This window comes from Phyllobates terribilis, unplaced genomic scaffold (genome assembly GCF_046119375.1).
Source record: "Phyllobates terribilis strain yellow unplaced genomic scaffold, ASM4611937v1 Scaffold_9__5_contigs__length_417890890, whole genome shotgun sequence".
Lineage (NCBI taxonomy): Eukaryota > Metazoa > Chordata > Amphibia > Anura > Dendrobatidae > Phyllobates > Phyllobates terribilis.
The window spans coordinates 309,586,184-309,604,861 of record NW_027362769.1 but is presented as its reverse complement, the minus strand read 5'-3'; the positions used below and the strand labels follow the sequence as shown (position 1 = coordinate 309,604,861).

At 42.6% G+C, this 18,678-nt stretch overlaps 1 protein-coding gene across 2 annotated transcripts in view; it reads left to right on the top strand.

The window, feature by feature from the left end:
• STAT1 (signal transducer and activator of transcription 1) overlaps nucleotides 1-18,678 on the top strand; it is a 1,113,083-nt gene that overhangs the window by 379,917 nt on the left and 714,488 nt on the right. The gene's annotated exons all lie outside the window — the stretch shown is intronic.

Genomic DNA, 18,678 nt, shown 5'->3' with positions numbered 1-18,678 from the left:
AGGTATATGTACAAGAATGGTCAAACGTAAATTATCAGGTCTTTTTTTGTTATACATTAGGAAATGCCTCGACAGCTATGGTTGGTTACTCCATTTTTGGTGTTCCTACTGTGAACCTGCTGTGTGGTGCATGCCACATATTAGAGGCCGCACCCACATTCCAACAGGTAAACAGCGAATGACGTACCACAGGTCAGATGTTGGTAAATCTCAAATGTTTCTCTAGTCACCCTTGATTTAAACTCTGTACATCCATGCTTCAACATTGTGCAGCATAGACACTTGTTTCCACATTTAAACATGCCCTTGCGTTCAGGATTCATTGAGAGATTACTAGAATGTTTTTCCTTATCATTAACCCTAGTCGGGGCAATAAGATTTTTCAAACTCTTGTTCCTTCTGATCACAATGCTAGCATTTTTGGTTATATCCACCGACCGGACTGGATCATTCCCGAAAATTAACCAATACTTTTTAAAAGGTTCTTGACTATTCTATGCGACCTATTAAATGTTGTCACAAAGTTATATCTATATATACTGTCCCCAGCATATTCATTTAACGTTTTCATTTCCATTCCCCATCCCTTATTTTGTTCAGTCAATATGTTGGAGATTCCTTATTTTCTGATAGACATCCTTCAGGATTCTTTTTGGATAACTTTTTTCCCTAAATCTTTTATTCAAAATGAGGGATTCTTTACAGAAGTCCTCATCTTTCGTATAATTTTTCCGAATATGCCAGTATTGTCCATAAGGGTTATTTTTTATCCACTTAGGGAGGAGGCTGCTAGAGAAGTCCCACCTTTTTGAAAAAAGTGTAAGTGTGTACCTCCCCATTCTGGTTTTGGAGATAAGATCCAGAAACTCAATATGTCTCAGCAGTAATTGGACTAATTAAAATTTTTATGTTTATTAGAAAATTTATTAAAATATAAATAACACAAAAGACAGAGCCAAAATATATATGTAAGGTGACAGCACCTTATTGCATGCTGATACACGTGATTACCAAAGTATCCTGAGCTACCCACATTCACTGCTCGGACGCAGAAACGTACCAGAACCGCACATGGTGCAAACTACAGTCTAGTGAAAAAGGAGTGTAGGTGATGACCGTCCACCATGCACATGTGAATCACTCCACAAGCAGTTATGGTATCAATGCGTGATGTAGACGGCTCGTGAAATGCTCCTTAATTTAAAACCGTAATCCTCATTCACTTAGTCAAGTGAACATTTCACAATTGCTGGCAGGATACCACCCAACCCATTAGTAGACAGGATGTTAGGTAGACCCCTACACACGGGGTGATGGCCTGTTTACAAAATTGAAGAACAAAAGCTCCAAAATGCCACCCCCCATGGGGGATTTTTGTTCCATTGATGTCTTTTTGAGCTTAGTTACAAGGGGCATCATGAAGCTAACAGAAGCGCAACATAGGGGACAACACAACGTCTGAAAAAGGGAGATGGATTCCCTATGTAGGCTAGAAAAGGATTAGAGCGTAACAATGAAACCGTCCGACAAGGGCGGGGATGTGGTCGTGATGGATACGGAGAACTATAGATCACTTTGCCGATCACTCCTAAGAGAGGAGATTTGTGACAGGCAAATGTCTGAGAATCCACTTCAGGGTTTCCTGAGTGAATTAAAGGATCTTGTCAATGAGGGCTACAGACAAAAGGTTATACACAATAACGAGAAGGAGTTTCTGATTTCCTGTCATTCAGTTATGGCAACATTTTATTGTTTATCAAAGATTCATAAGGGCACCAACCATCTAAAAGATAGACCAATAGTCTACGGAGAACCTGAGTCTACATATTGACCAAATGCTGAGTCCTTTTGTAGTGGCTTTGGATTCACTTGTACGTGACACCACCGACCTGCTGTGTAAGCCATACTTTAGACAACGACATGATCTTGGCTATGCAAACCAACAGTTTTTGTTTACTGACTGCGCAATGAAGCTTATAAGGAAAAGAACACCTTACCATCAGTTAAACATGGTGGAGGATCCATAATGCTGTGGGCTTGCTTTGCTGCGTCTGGTACTGGAGATCTTGATCGTATCACAGGAATCATGAAATCAGAGAATTATCAAGAGATTTTAGAGCAAAATTTCCTACCCAGTGTAAGAAAATTTGGTTTGAGTCGAAGATCATGGGTCCTCCAGCAAGACAATGGCCCAAAGCTCACATCCAAAAGTACACAGAAATGGTTGAAAAAGAAAAAATGGACTGTTTTAAAATGGCCAGCAATGAGTCATGACTAGTGTTGAGCGATACCTTCCGATATCCGGAAATATCGTATCGGATTGGATCGGACCGATATCCAAAAAGTATCGGATATCGTCGATTCCGATACCGGAAACCAATGCAAGTCAATGGGACACAAATATCGGAATGAAAATAAACCCTTTCTTTCCTTGTAGGTTAATTCTACATGAAGTAAAACAACTAAGAATAATGTAGAATGTATTACGCGAAAAGCCGGCAATTCATCAGCGGCATACACCGGTACCCGACAATTTACAGCAGAAAGAATAGAGCTTCACACATAGATTAGATAGATAGAAACATGTCAGTCACATATATATGAAGTACAGTGACAGCGTTGCTTACTGTACTTGTCATTTAGTGTAAAGGATTTATTAAAAAAAATAATAGTGTTTTCATGCACCGTCTCTTTAAAAAAGCCGGCCGGCAATTCAGCAGCGGTACCCAACAATTTACAACAGAAAGAATAGAGTATCACACATAGATTAGATAGATAGAAACATGTCAGTCACATATATATGAAGTACAGTGACAGTGTTGATTACTGTACTTGTCATTTAGTGTTAAAATAAAGGATTTATTTAAAAAAAAATTGGCGTGGGGTTCCCCGTAATTTTAGGCTCTAGCGGAGGTTAAGCAGACAGCTGGGGCAGATGTTTGAAGCCTGGGAAGGGGGTAATACCCACGGAGCTTCCCAGGCTACTAATATCAGCCCCCAGCTGAATACCTAGCCTTTACTAGCTATTAAAATGGGGGACCCCCCCCAAAAAAATGACGTGGGGTCCCCCCAATTTAATAGCTAGCAAAGGCTAGGCAGACAGCTGGGGGCTGATTTTAATAGCCCAGGAAGGGTGCCATGAATATTGGCCCCTTCCCAGGCTAGAAACACCAGCCGTCAGCCGCCCCAGAAATGGCGCATCCATAGGATGCGCCAATTCTGGCACTTAGCCTCGCTCTTCCCACTTCCCTGTAGCGGTGGCAGGGGGTAATAGGGCTGGGGTTGATGTCAGCTTATAATGCCAGCTGACATCAAGCCCAGGTTAGTAATGGAGAGGCGTCTATAAGACACCCCCATTACTAACCCCATAGTCAAAGTTAAAAAAAACCACAAACACCCAGAATAAAGTCCTTTAATTGAAATAAAGACACAAATCTTTATTGTTCTAAATTAAACCATACTTACCGTATCGCCCATTCCAGCTGAAGCCAACGATCTCCTGCAATAAAAGTAAAATAATAAAGCAACATCATCCTTACCTTTCCATGGTTCCCACGACGGCTTCAGCTCTGCTACATTCACATGACAGGCTGGACCGCAGCAGAACGCTGCCATCCAGCTTGCCATGCCGCACACACTGAGAAGCGCAGGCATGCTTGCGCTCCTCAGTGTCTCGCTGTGACGGCATCCAGATGAGCCGAGGTCATGTCCAATGAACTCTGCTCACCTCATGCACGTCACTGACAGCGTGGGAGAATTCTCACGCTGAAGCGCTGAGTGCAGGAGAATTTTCCCACGCTGTCAGTGACGTGCATGAGGTGAGCCGAGTTCATTGGACATGACCTTGGCTCATCTGGATGCCATCACAGCGAGACACTGAGGAGCGCTAGCATGACTGCGCTTCTCAGTGCGGGATGACAGGCTGGATGGCAGCGTTCTGCTGCGGTCCAGCCTGTCATCTCGATGTAGCAGAGCTGAAGCTGTCGTGGGAACCATGGAAAGGTAAGGATGAGGTTGCTTTATTATTTTTCTTTTATTGCAGGAGATCGTTGGCTTCAGCTGGAATGGGCGTGATGGTAAGTATGGTTTAATTTAGAACAATAAAGAATTGTGTGTTTATTTCAATTAAAGGACTTTTTTCTGCGTGTTGTGTTTTTTTTAAATACTTTACTAGAAATTCATGGTGGTCATGTCTAATATTGGCGTGACCCCATGAATTTCGGGCTTAGGGCCAGCTGATAATGCCAAGCTGGCCCTAACCCCTTTATTACCCAGTGAGCCACCGCACCAGGGCCCTGGATGAGTTGGGTACAGCGCCAGAAGATGGCGCTTCTATGAACGCGCCATTTTCCGGGGTGGCTGCGGACTGCAATTTGCAGCGGGGGGGTGGGCCCAGAAAGCTTGGGCCTCCCTGCGCTGCGGATTCCAGCCCCCAGCAGCCTAGTTGTACCTGGCTGGACACAAAAACAGGGCGAAGCCCCACGTCCAATTTTTTTTTAATTATTTCATGAAATAATTTTAAAAAAAGGGCTTCCCTATATTGTTGTGTCTGGCCAGGTACAAATAGGCAGCTGGTGGTTGGGGGCAGCCCGTTCCTGCCTGCTGTACCTGGCTGCACACAAATATAGTGCGAAGCCCCACGTCAATTTTTTTTTAATTATTTCATGAAATAATTTAAAAAAAAGGGCTTCCCTATATTGTTGTGTCCGGCCAGGTACAAATAGGCAGCTGGGAGTTGGGGGCAGCCCGTTCCTGGATGCTGTACCTGGCTGGCATACAAAAATATGGCAAAGCCCACGTCAAAATTTTGGGGAAAAATTAATTAAAAAATAAATAATAATTTAGGGACTGCATCTTTATTAACCCCTCAAGTGTCATTTAGTGTTAAAATAAAGGATTTATTAAAAATAAAATTGGCATGGGATCCCCCATAATTTTAGTCTCTAGCGGAGGTTAAGCAGACGGCTGGGGCAGATGTTTGAAGCCTGGGAAGGGGGTAATACCCATGGAGCTTCCCATGCTGCTAATATCAGCCCCCAGCTGAATACCTAGCCTTTACTAGCTATTAAAATGGGAGACCCCCCCCAAAAAAAATGACGTGGGGTCCCCCCTATTTTAATAGCTAGCAAAGGCTAGGCAGACAGCTGGGGGCTGATATTAATAGCCCAGGAAGGGTGCCATGAATATTGGCCCCCTCCCAGGCTAGAAACACCAGCCGTCAGCCGCCCCAGAAATTGAACATCCATAGGATGCGCCAATTCTGGCACTTAGCCTCGCTCTTCCACGCTGCCCTGGTGCGGTGGCAGGGGGTAATAGGGCTGGGGTTGATGTCAGCTTATAATGCCAGCTGACATCAAGCCCAGGTTAGTAATGATGGGCGTCTATAAGACACCCCCATTACTAACCTACAAAGTGTTAAAAATAAAAAACACACACTACACCCAGAAAAAAAATAATTTATTTGAAATAAAACACAACATTTTATTTAATTCTTAGTTTACTAAAAAAAAATAGTTACCTGTCCACGTTCCTGTGCTGATCTCCCATGCACAGCTGTCACATCTGGAGATGTGACAGCTGTCATTGCTGCTGTAAGCTCACACTGCCGGGAACACGTCCGCTCCCGGCAGCGGGAGCCACTGACTGTGGTCACCGGAGTGCATTCAGGCAGCGCTGCTCCGGGGACCTCCTTTACGGCACTGCTGTACCGTGGGAATTTCTCACGGTACAGCGGGGCCGTAAAGCAGCTAACCGGAGCAGCGCTGCCTGAACTCCGGCGAACCCGCTTATGCAATGACGGGGCTGCTTTACGGCCCCGTCATTCTAGCGGCGGCAGCGGTTCAGAGCGGTCACATTCTATGTGGCTGCTCTAAACTGGAGATCTTCGTGGGACACTCGTGGACTACTACGGAGGGGTAAGGATAAGGTTGTGGTTTATTATTTTATATTTTATTACAGGAGATCGATGGCTTCGGGGAATTAGGTGTCTAGGTGAGTATAGGTGTAGTTTTTTATTTTTTACTTTATTTTAGGTGGCGATCGGCGGGGACAGGTAATGTATAAACTAATTTATTTTAGGTAACCACTGGCCACCAATGAAATGTATTTACAATTTATTGGGGACCAACAACCCCCCAAAAAAAATATGGGGGCCTAAAAAAATAAAACATGTATAGGGGCAAAAATATAAACCTATGGGGGCCAAAATAACATATGGGGCAGTTTAAATAGCAGGATCAGGCTGATGGGAACTACTGCTCCTATTAAGCTGATCCTGCTGGCACGAGTGGACGGGGGACAGACATAGGCCGATGGGAGTAGTAGTGTCACATCGGCCTATGTCTGCCTGCACGCACACACCCACAGACACCGCGCACACCCGCACACATCGCACAGACACCCACACACACCAATCATGACCGGTCTGGGAGGTGAGGCTGACCTGTGCGGCTGTGGGAAAGTTCATGTGAGTTCATACAGTCAAGCATGAACTCACATGAACCCTCTGAGGGCACCGCGGCTACTTCAAATGAACAGCTGATCAGCATCAACTGATACCTCAGCTGTTCATTTGAAATAACTGGCGGGAAAGCGCAGCACAGAACGGGAAAGCCGGCGGTGAAGTCTTTTCACTGCCGGCTTCCCCGCCCGGGTCCTTCGCTCCCCGCTCCTTGGTGCTGCGCTCCCCGCCCGGTCCTAACTTACGATCGGGATGGGAGGTGGCGAGGGGAGCAGAGGATCGGGATGGGAGGCTGCGGGGAAGCAGTATGGGGCTGTGTGATTGTTTAAAAGCCGGCGGCTTTTTACCACCCACCGGCTTTTAAACAATCAGGAGAATTCTCCCACGCTGGGATGGCATTCTGATGACAGGCTGGATCGCGGCTGAGCGCTGCCATCCAGCTTGTCATCCTTCAGAGACACTGCAGAGCGCAGGCATTATGGGAACTTCAGATTCCGGTATTCGATATTCTAAAAGTATCGGAACTCGGTATCGGAACTCTGATACCGCGAATATCGGCCGATACCCGATATTTCAGTATCGGAATGCTCAACACTAGTCCTGACCTCAATCCCATTGAAAATCTTTGAGGTGAGCTGAAATCTGCCATTGGGAAAAGGAACCCTGCAAACATTCAAGAGCTTGAGCAAACTGCAAAGGAAGAGTGGGAGAAAATTCCAGCTGAGAAGTGCAAGAAGCTTATAGATGGCTACAAGAAACATTTGGAGGCTGTCATCGATGCCAAAGGGTGTGGAACCAAGTATTAATTAGGGGTGCCTTTATTGCTGCACATACTATTTGTTCTGTTTCTTCTTTGAAATTGCAACATTGAAGTTGAAAAACAATGTTTTATTGTTGTATTTCTTTGGACCACTAATTAATAAATCGTGAGGATATAACTTTGGTACATTTCCATTTATTTCTGAAGATATTGTACAGTATATGAAAAAAATGGAGTGCCAATAATGGTGATCAGCACTGTATAGTGGTAGATACCAGTCCTGTAGAACATTCAACTGTTTACAATACAGTTATATAAAGTAACTTACAGCTGACGTTCTTTCTGATGTTACGGGTGTATCAAGTGGGACAGACAGTCGTTCTGGATCTGGCTGTAGAAGGTCACTGTGCTTGGCTTTGCAGACACTTTCTTGATCCTTTTAGTGTAGAGATATCGGTCTCCTCTAGGACCCAGCAGTGACCTCCACCTTCTGTTGCTAACTGACACACCCTTGTGTGAACACCTGGGGTCTTCCATGGGCTTAGTACTACTTAGACTACACAGGGTGAGGGTGAAACAATGTGGCAATACTTTATTGAAACACCAAACGGACGATAAACAGAACAGTCCCAGCTAATACACAAGATGGTACAACATAACACAGTCGTCACCTTTCCGCTCCGCCCGCCTGGGATAGAACAGCTGTGACTTTGAGACTTCCAGGGCTAACTACCTCAACCAGTGTCACCCCACTTCTGGTGGGCCCCCACAGAGAGAAAGTAGCGGCAAGCTTAGGAAGCTAGCAGTCCATCGAGGTACAAGGCCAGGAGACCCGAGGGTCCCACGCTGGCCTCTCTGAGAGTTTCCCTGGGGCCACATGACGAGCGGGTCCCAATCGAGCTTCTCCAAATGTCTACATGGGTTCCAGGAGACCGGAGGGTCCCAAGAGGCAACCCCAAACAACATAATCATATGGCCAGGTGACTTCATCGTCCCAACCTAGTCTCCCCAAATGTATCCATGGGCTCTCTGATGGTCAGTGGAGCAGATCCGTATCTTTCCATTTAGAGCCATATACCCCTAGGCCGGAATCATGTAGAATCCAAATCTTTGTCTCTTTGGATGGAGCTGCCATGCTATACATCTACTGTCCTGATGGATGTCTCTCATTCTCCTTGTAAAATCTTTCTGAATCTCCTTGATTCTGCTTGCAGCACTACAGACATTCCTGTTTATATTTATATCTGTGTAAGGTTATCAGTCACAGGTTGGGGGAAAGGGCAGCAATCAAGTCTCATTGTTTGAAAATGTAATCAATTTACATAGTTTGTATAGGATGGAGCTCTTTAAAATCAACATCTCGCTGGCTTTTAGTACAATGTCATTAGCAAATTAACAAACATCATTGTTTCCAAATGAAGAGAAGTCAACATTCAGTTTTATACAAATAATAGTAAGTCCGGCTTGACCAGCCACAGAAACACACATACATTTTACAAGTCAGCACAAAGATACTAGTGTATTTCTCTTAAATTAGCAAATCTAATTGTCTGGCTGATTAAGATTACAGAATACCTATACAGAAAAGAAATACCAAAAGTATAAGCAATATAATAGATGCCAATGAATACCCAAGTGAACATTAAAACCAAAAAAATGTATTCAAAGACTAGACAAATTAATTATAAGAAAATAAGTTTATTAAGTTTTTAACCAAATTGCACAAGGAAGAATTAAAAAAACAACACGATAAAAACACGAAATATAAAAAGAGATCTGGGTGTGTCTATGGTAACAAAGAATAGGCCAGCATGCAATGAATAAATACTGGTACTACATGTCATATAGACAAGGGGGTATAATACCTAAAAAAATATATAAATTGCAATATAAATAAATATAAGACTATTGAGAATACATGATGAATACCAATATAATCAATTAAATACAATAAATCCTAATAATAGTATGAAATGCCAAAAAAGTACAATGTGCGAAGCACCAGTAAAAATAGGTAAAATACAATATGTAGCCAGAAAAAATACTAAAATATACAATCATAAGGTGGTCATTCTGTAAATATGAATATATAATTTAATCCAAGTGGAAAATATGACCACAAAATAGAGCAGTATATGCTATAAACCAAGATAATATGACTAAGAGTGTATACAATGATGATGGTAGTTCCAGCTCATGAAAATAAATAGCCACATCATATAGATGGAATAGTGTAGGCTAAAAGCTGAATAAATATACCTAAGAATGCATGCAAAGATAATGGCAAGTCAAAGAAATAGTCATAAATCATGAGCTGGCTAATAACATACCACAAGTATAAACACACCACAGATCTGCTCAGATCAGTTCAACGCGTGTTTCGCTATCGCTTCGTTAGGGATCAGATCACAACTGGCTTCCCCTATTTTGTGGCTCACTCTGTTTATAGTATCACTAACATATGTTTTATAAACCTTGGGGTCACGCCCACTTTTCATTGTAGCCTCAATCTTCTTATCAAGCCATTGATGACCAAACTAGTTGGGGAGGCAGCTGATCATTTTTATTAGCAACGTTTGAGAGTTAGTCCATACTAATCAATGAGGTGTTGGTCCATGGCCACACCAATTACTGAGTGCTTTGTGATACTGTAATCCGAGTGAGCCACAAAACAGGTGACGCCAGTTATTTGATCAAATTACCGATATTACTAACCTTATGTACTGCTTATATAATATCAAAAGTCCGAATGAATGAGATCGATCCTGAAGGATAGATTCATTACTAGAAAGAGATCACTGCTAAATTCCTGTGAGACATTTGTCCATTAGGAGTTATTTCATACTAATAATATCTATCTCCTTCTCTGGCCGGGAGTCTCCCCAATTGATCGGCTGATAGAAGTATCAACTAAATGCTTTAACCCAGTATTTGAAAATTGCTTCAAGGAAGGACCAACACAAACTGACAAGGTGATAAATAGATAATAAAGATTGCCTTCTTAAAGTGCACCTGTCAGCAGGATTGTGCTCCGTAAACTACATACACTGTCAGGTTGGCGCCATTACACTGATTAAAATGATACCTTGGTTGTTGTAATCCATCCCGTGGTTCTTATGTAATCTTTACTTTCAGTTTGGAAATAATAATCTCATACTTCGGGGTGGCCTGTGGGCAGGGCTGTATCTGGTGCTCTGCCTACATATTCACCTGTATTCTCTTATGACAGCTCACTGTGTCTTCACTGACCTGCCTCTTATTTTACATAATGCATCTAGTCGTGTGGGGCTAGGTAAAATAGGAGGTAGGTCAGTGAACGATCAGTGAGCTTTAATAAGAGCACACAGGTGAATATGTAAGCAGAGCACCAGATAGAGCCTACCTCACAGGCCGCTGCGAAGCACAAGCATATCATTATCTCCAAATAAAGTAAAGATTACACAAGAACCACTGGATGGATTTCATCAACCAAGTTATCATTTTAATCAGTGTAATGTTGCCCTCCTGACAGTGTATGTAGACAGTACGTTAGAGTCCCGGCTCAGCGCGATGACGTTTCCAAGTAGGGACTTAGACATTATGTGTATGTTTCGGCGCCTCGGCCATTCTGTAGACCACAGATTTAAAGCGACATGCGGTCTACAGAACAAAGCGGTAGAGCAGGGAGATTGTATCTCCCTTCCATACCACGGGGCTTAACTATATCGACGTGGCCCAGGGTGACCATACCCTCTGCTCCCTCAGTAGCTACACTACTGGTGCCAACACTTTTGGCCATTTCTGTATACTAAAGGGATCAGTAAGCTAAATAAATGAAGGTAAATTCATAAGTACCACATCCTCTTGTTGTCTGTCCACTGCACATTTTGCATGTATCTTCTTCAGGGTTAATAGTATTTGTACAATAAAATTTATTATTTAGCATCCTTAATGGATATATTATGAGTATTGTCTTACATACAAATTGTATATCATGATTCTTTATTTCTTGAAGAAGCTACAGCAGGTGGAATTAGTATTGAACATGCTGCCAGTTGTCTAAGTAAATATATGCTAAAGGTGCTATTGATATGAAATTCTCACCAGATGTCGGTAACAACACATCCAATCCACGCAAAGAGATCAAACCATGGATGTCTGTCTATAAATGAATTTATGTGTAATAAAGAGACATATGCTTCTTTCTCTTCCAAATATGACCATTCATTGTCAAAATTCCCAATTCAATATCAAAATTCTCAATTCTGAGATAAAATCTATATTCAGTGAAGACACACTTTCTTATTGCTGAGATGGGAGACTCTATGTAGACAGATGGAGGGAGGAGCTATAAGCAGAGCCCCTCCCCTGTAAATAGAATCTTATGAGTAGCAGCTCTAATCTCCTATCTCAGTAATGGTAAAATCTATCTTTACTAAATACAGATTTTACCCCAGAATTGAGAATTTTGATGACTAATCAATTCAGTCTCAGAAACTAGCAGATTTCTCTGAGATATATTCTAAAAAATTTTATTTTCATATGTACTATTGATTTGTGAAATTAAAATTATAGCAATAGTTACGTTTTAACCCTTAAATTCCTGCAGCCTCTTTTCACTTTCCTGACCAGGCCAATTTTTTCAATTCTGACCAGTTTCATTTTATGAGGTTATAACTCTGGAATGCTTCAACATATCCCAGTGCTTCTGAGATAGTTTGTTTGTTTTTTGTGACACGTTGTTCTTTATGATTTAGCAATTTCAAACTTTGCATTTTTATGCCCTTAACCGCTTTGCAACCTCCAACAGTGAATAAATGTCGGCAGTTGCTGGGCTTTGTGCAGCGCCGACGATTGATTATATTGGCAGTCTTGCAGTGATCGGGACCCCCACATACCTGCAAGCACTGGAATTCCGGTGCAGAACACTAGCTCTGCACCGATCACATCATCGGGACCTGATTGGCTCAGATGATATCCCTGTGTGCTGTGGCATTTAGAAGATTATGAAAGGGACTGGGTTCCCTTTCTCACCCCTCTGGTACCCAAGTAACGTGATCACGGGGATCTGGTAGTTGTCATGGCAGCCAGAGGTTAAATGAGCAGGATGTAACAGGCTTTCTGCTAGTGTAAAGCTATACAGGGTGGTCCAAAAGTAGGTGGCCAGAAAATAATAACACTTATTTTGATTTATATATAAAATTATATTTTCTAACACAAGCATAACATTGACAATTACATTTTATTCTGAACAATAATACAAAAGCCCTTAAATTTTATCAACGCAGGTGCTCAAACTGTTTTCCATTACAATTTGCACAGCTTTGAAGTCTGCCTCTTACGCTTCAACAAAGTTTTTTTTGCACAAGTCTCATTGGGTATTAATTTCTTGAAATGCATCTCTTACGTAATTTTTCAAATCACTGACCTTTTTGGTTTTCGTCTATAAACTTTGTCCTTGAGTACTCCCCAAAAGAAAAAATCCATTGGGGTCAAGTCTGGTGAACGTGCCGGCCAATCAAGTGGGCCTCTTCGGCCAATCCATTTATTAGGAAATGTTTCATCAAGATACTCGCGGACTACTCTTGAATAATGTGGAGGGGCCCCATCTCGTTGGAAATAAATGTCATTTGAATTAGGCTGTTGCTGTAACTGGGGAACAACTTGATTCATTAGAATTTCGAGATACTTATCTTCTGTAACTGTTCCATCAAAAAATATTGGTCCTAAAACACCAAAACTTGAAATGCCACCCCAAACATTGACACCAGGCTCATTTAGTTGTTGCTCTAATGTTAAATGCATGTTCTCATTATACCAGTAAATACAATTATGTCTGTTAATATGGCCGGATAATTGGAAAGAAGCTTCATCACTCCACATAATGTTATCTAAAATTACTGGATTTTCCTAAATTTCATTAAGCATAATCTCACTAAATTGCAGCCGCCGGTCTTGATCATCCTCCAATAAACCATGAATTAGACGTGGACAATAAGCTTTCCACCCAGTATATTTCAGGATTCGCATGATAGAAGCTCGTGAAATTCCCAATTCCAAAGAGGCTCTTCTGGTGGACTTTTTTGGACTCTGAACAAATGTTTCAGCAACAAGTTGTTTATTATCTTCTGTACAGACTGTTTTGGGTCGACCAGTTTTTGGAGAATTAAGGATTGAGCCAGTGGAATTGAATTTGTCACGAATGCGGTAAATGGTTTGTCTCTTTGGGGCTTGAGTACCAAATGTTTCAACCCAATTTGCTCTAAAGGTTTGAGCATTTTGAGATTTCCAATACTCTGTTAAAATCCATTTTCTTTCATCTATATTTAAATTATTTGGCATTATGTGTTATCTGAAAAGAAAACAGATTTGCGGGAGATCTATCTGTGAAAACTAGATCTGTGAAACTGGCTCAGTTGCCCTTAGCAACCAATCAGATTCCACCTTTCATTTTCCAAAGAGTCTGTGAGGAATGAAAAGTGGAATCTGGTTGGTTGCTAAAGGGCAACTGAGCCAGTTTCACTTTATACCATGTTTGATAAATCTCCTCCTTCATAACCTTATTACACTTTCTGTCCACCTACTTTTGGACCACCCTGTATATATTGCAATGGATGAGACCAGTGATCAGTGAAATAAAAGTTTAAGTCCCATAGAGGGACAAAATAAAAAAATATAATATTATTAAAGAAAAAACACGAAATAGAAAAAAACAACAACAATGGATATGTATGTTCTTGTAAAAACAAAAATGAACAAAAAAAGTACATATATTTGGTATTGCCACGTCCGTAATGACCCCCGTAATGACCCCGATGTATAAAACTGTCACATTCGTTAACCCTTCAGTGAACACTGTAAAAATTTTTATAAAAAACATGGCAAAAAACTATGCTTCTCCAGCAAACTGCCCCCAAAAATTAGAATAAAACGCGATCAAAAAGTCCTATGTAAATAAAAATGTTATAGCTGAAAACATCATCTTATCCCACAATAAACAAGTTTTCATACAGCTCAGTCAGTGGAGAAATAAAAAATGATATACCTCTCAGAATATAGCAATGCAAAAACAATTATTTTTTCCATAAAATAGTTTTTGTGTAAAAGTGCCAAAACATAAAAAAATATATAAATATGGTATCACTATAATCGTACTGACCCGAAGAATAAAGCTGTATTATCACTTTTACCACACAGCATGAAAAAAGAAATCCTGAATTCCTGCTTTTTGTCCATTCTTGCCTCCCAAAATCGGAATAAAAAGCAATCAAGAAATGATATGTGCCCATAAATAGTACAAATAAAAGCGTCAACTCGTCCCTCAAAAAACAAGCCCTCACATAACTCTTGGATGAAATAAAGAAAAATTATAGCTCTGAAAATATGGCGATGCAGCATCTTTTTTTGTATAAAATGCGTTTCTTATTGTGTGATAGTGGCCAAACATAAAAACCCTATATAAATCTAGTATAGCTCTATTCGCACCGATCTGAAGAATAAAGTCGTCCACTCACTTCTCACTATAATTTTTTTAGCCCAAGATTTTACATTTTCGCAAAGGAAAATGGGTAAAAACGGCACCAAACTGTGTCATGCACTTTCTGTTGAACGTGGCAATACCTCATATGTGGCTGTACAGTACTGCTTAGCCACAAGGCGAGACTTGAGATGGAAGGGACGCTTTTTGATTTTTGGAGAACAAAATATCGTAGAGTAGTTTGAGTTCTCCAGATACTGAGCCCCTAAGTGCCAGAAGAGCAGAGTCATCCCTCAAATGACAGGATTTTGTAAATTCTACCCCTGTAATAGATTATCTACAGGTTCAGTGACGATTTTCTTCTCGCCACGACAGCACCCACTTGAGAGAGGGGATCCGCCCATAGGGACAGGAAACCTACAGATAAAAAGGGGCGGTCCCCTCGCCTCCTTAGTTTGGTTTCCTGCCTGTATGGGAACCTGCAGTAAGAAGGCTTACCTGGGTCCAATCAGCCTCTGTGCTGTCTCTGTGAGAACGGCAGGGTCTGGAGCACCAGATGCAGCGTCGGGAGAGCCCTGCCCGACAGACTCTCCCCTCGTCTGAGGAATGGATGTCACGAGGTCAGCATTCTGAGTACGCCACCCTAACTAATGGGAACGCGGTGCGGCAAAGGAACAGGCTGCACTTATCCAGAAGGCGATATCTCAGTCCCTTGAAGTCGTCGTCGTCGTCATCATCTGAGGATGGGAGATCCTGTTTTCCCATAGAGAGCATCGATAACCTAGTCAAATCTGTAAGGAATACGATGCGAATGTTAGAAACAAAAGAATCAAGGTCAACACAGAATAATATGTTTGCAGGACTCTCTGAGAAAAGGAGACTGTCCTTTCCAGTTATTACAGCAATTAAGTATCTGGTCCGAAGGGAATGGGACAGACAGGAGAGATGGGATTCCCTCCCTTCATCCTCCAAAAGGAAATACCCCTTCAATGATGATTTGGTGACCTGGTCCAAAGTTCCAAAGGTAGACGCAGCTGTCTCCTCTTTGTCCAAACGTTCTACCTTGCCAGTGGACTCTGGCCTACTGTTGGATCCATTAGATCTTAAAGCAGAGATGCTGCTCAAACGCTCATGGGAAGCTTGAACGGGAGCCTTTAAACCAGCTATATCTGCCATATGTGCAGCAAGATCTATGTTGGTCTGGGTAGATCAGCTGGAAGGTTTCCAGGGAGAAGTTGTTGTCTTCTATCCCATTGATACGAGGTGGTTCTGCTTACTTAGCTGATGCCTCGGCGGATTCCCTGCGGCTGGCGGCCAGATCAGCAGGCCTTACAGACTCTGCTCACCGTGCCCTTTGTGCATCCCCCTTCCAACCCTTTAGCCAATCAAAATCCAAAGTGTGCGCACTGCCATTTCAAAGTGAGTTCCTGTTTGGCAAGGTACTGGATGAGATTCTAACCAAAGCGGCAGAAATAAAGAAGGGGTTCCCTAATCCATCTGTTCCATCCTACAGGAGGGCCTTCAAAAGGTGTCCGTTTGGTCAAAAAAAAGTCTTACAAGTACCGGTACCGGTGGGAGATCAAGGAGACAAAACTAAAAGGAGCCCTGTTTGGAGGATCCTCCTCAAAGAACGGCAAAAAATTCAGCTAGACCTGATATCCCGGTGGGTGGCAGGTTGAAGTTCTTTGACCAGCAATGGTGGGAAATTACCTCTAATACTTGGACTCTCATTCTAGTTTCATCAGAATTAAAGCTGGAATTTCGTCAGATCCCTTAGGACTCCTTTATAGTAACTTCTCCGTCCTCTCCTAGACAAAAGCAGACTCTCGAATTAGAGATCCAGAGCCTGTTATCCAAAAATGCCCTGATAAAAGTTCCAGCGGACCAGGAAGGAAGGGGTTTTTACTCCCCTTTGTTCCTGGTCTCTAAGCCCGATGGTTCCTATAGAGCTATCATAAATTTGAAGAGATTAAACTCCTTTCTACATTTCCATACCTTCAAAATGGCGTCTATAAGATCTACAATAAGGCTTTTATTTCCTAGATGTTTCATGACTGTCCTAGACCTAAAGGATGCTTATTACCATCTGGCCATACATACAGAATACCAACAGCATTTCAGAGTGGCGGTCATCATGGACGGACATCTCTGCCATTTTCAATTCGCAGCAATGCCGTTTGGCCTCTCCATGGCTCCCTATGTCTTCACCAAGATGATATCAGAGGTGATGGCCTATTTACGTCATCAGGACACATTCATTGTGCCGTACCTGGATGACTTTCTGGTTGTAGGACACTCGGCCGCACAATGCAGCGATCCCCTGGCTAACACAGTTTCATCCTTGCAGGCTCTGGGCTGGATAATCAACCTGGAAAAATCCAGACTGGTTCCACGGTCTCTTTAGTCATTTCTGGGTCTACATTTAAATTCCGTAAGTCTGCAGTGTCTCCTACCAGAAGAGAAAAAATTGCTTATCATGAATAACGTTAGAGGAGCTATAGAACAACTTCACATATCCTGAAGAGACGCTGTGTCCCTGCTAAGGTCCCTAACATCTTGTATCCCAGCGATTCAGTGAGCCCAATTTCATACCAAGTGTTTACAACAGGACTTCCTCTGTGCAGAAGAACTGTTACAGGGCCGGCTTAATGGCCACCTGACTCTATCCTTAGAAGTGGTCAGATCCCTGTCCTGATGGTTGGATCAGAACAATCTTTCCAGGGGGGTTTGGTGGGTAGTTAAGCCCTCTAGAGTAGTAGTGACAGATGCTAGCCCTATAGGATGGGGGGCCCTTTTGTGGAACAACTTAGCCCAAGGTCGTTGGTCATTAGAAGAAGCAGAGAACTCCTCAAACTTGAGAGAGTTAAAAGCCATCAAACAGGCATTGCATCTCTTTCTCCCACAGCTGCAGGGGTCTTACATTAGAATTCTGTCTGACAACGCCACGTCCGTCGCATACATCAATCGACAAGGCGGAACTCTATCAAGGACTCTGATGTCTACTACGGTGGAGATTCTCGGGTTGGCAGAATCCCATCTTTTCTCTCTCAGCCCTTCACATCAGAGGCGTGGTCAATACCAGGGCAGACTTCCTAAGTCGCCAAACTCTCCGCCAAGGAGAGTGGGTCCTCTATCACCTGATCTTCAGGAAAATAGTGAAGTTGTGGAGACTTCTTGAGATAGACCTGTTTGCTACCAGGGCCAACAGACAGGTCAGGAGGTTTGCCTTCCTGAATGTTGCAGACCATCCGGAGATGGTCGACTCTCTCCAGACTCCTTGGGACTTTCATCTCGCTTTTGTGATTCCACCAATTAACCTGCTTCCAGTAGTTTTCAGGAAGATCAGGGAGGAAGGAGCGAGGGTAATCTTCATTACTCCCTTTTGGCCCAGAAGACCGTGGTTTTCATGGCTCAGAACCATGTCGGTGTCAGACCCCTGGATCCTACCATCAGGTCCGGGCCTGCTATCTCAGGGTCCATTCCGTCATCCTCGGGTGAGGGTTCTTCACTTGACGGCGTGGAACTTGAGAGGTAGTTAATAAAATTAAGAGGATTTTCAGACAACCTGATCAACACCCTACTCCTAAGTAGGAAAGACTTCACAACCAGATTATACAGTAGAGCGTGGAAGAAATTCCTAGAATTTCATACTGCCCCTTTCTCCAATTAGGTGCCAATACTAGCAATCCTGGAGTTTCTTCAGAAGGGTCGAGAGTTGGGTCTTTCAGGTAGCACCCTGAAGGTTCACACATCAGCTCTAGGGGCATTATACTGCTATAATATCACGGGTGATAGATGGGTCTCTCGTTTCATCGCAGCACGTGAGCGTAGCACCCCTGTCCACATAGCTTGTTTACCTCCCTGGGACTTAAATCTTGTCCTTGAGGCCCTCATAGGTCCACAATTTGAGCCTTTAGAGTCAGCCTCTCTAAAATGTCTGTCTTTAAAAACAGCTCTGCTAGTGGCACTAACTTCAGCCAGAAGAGTTAGTGATATTCAGGC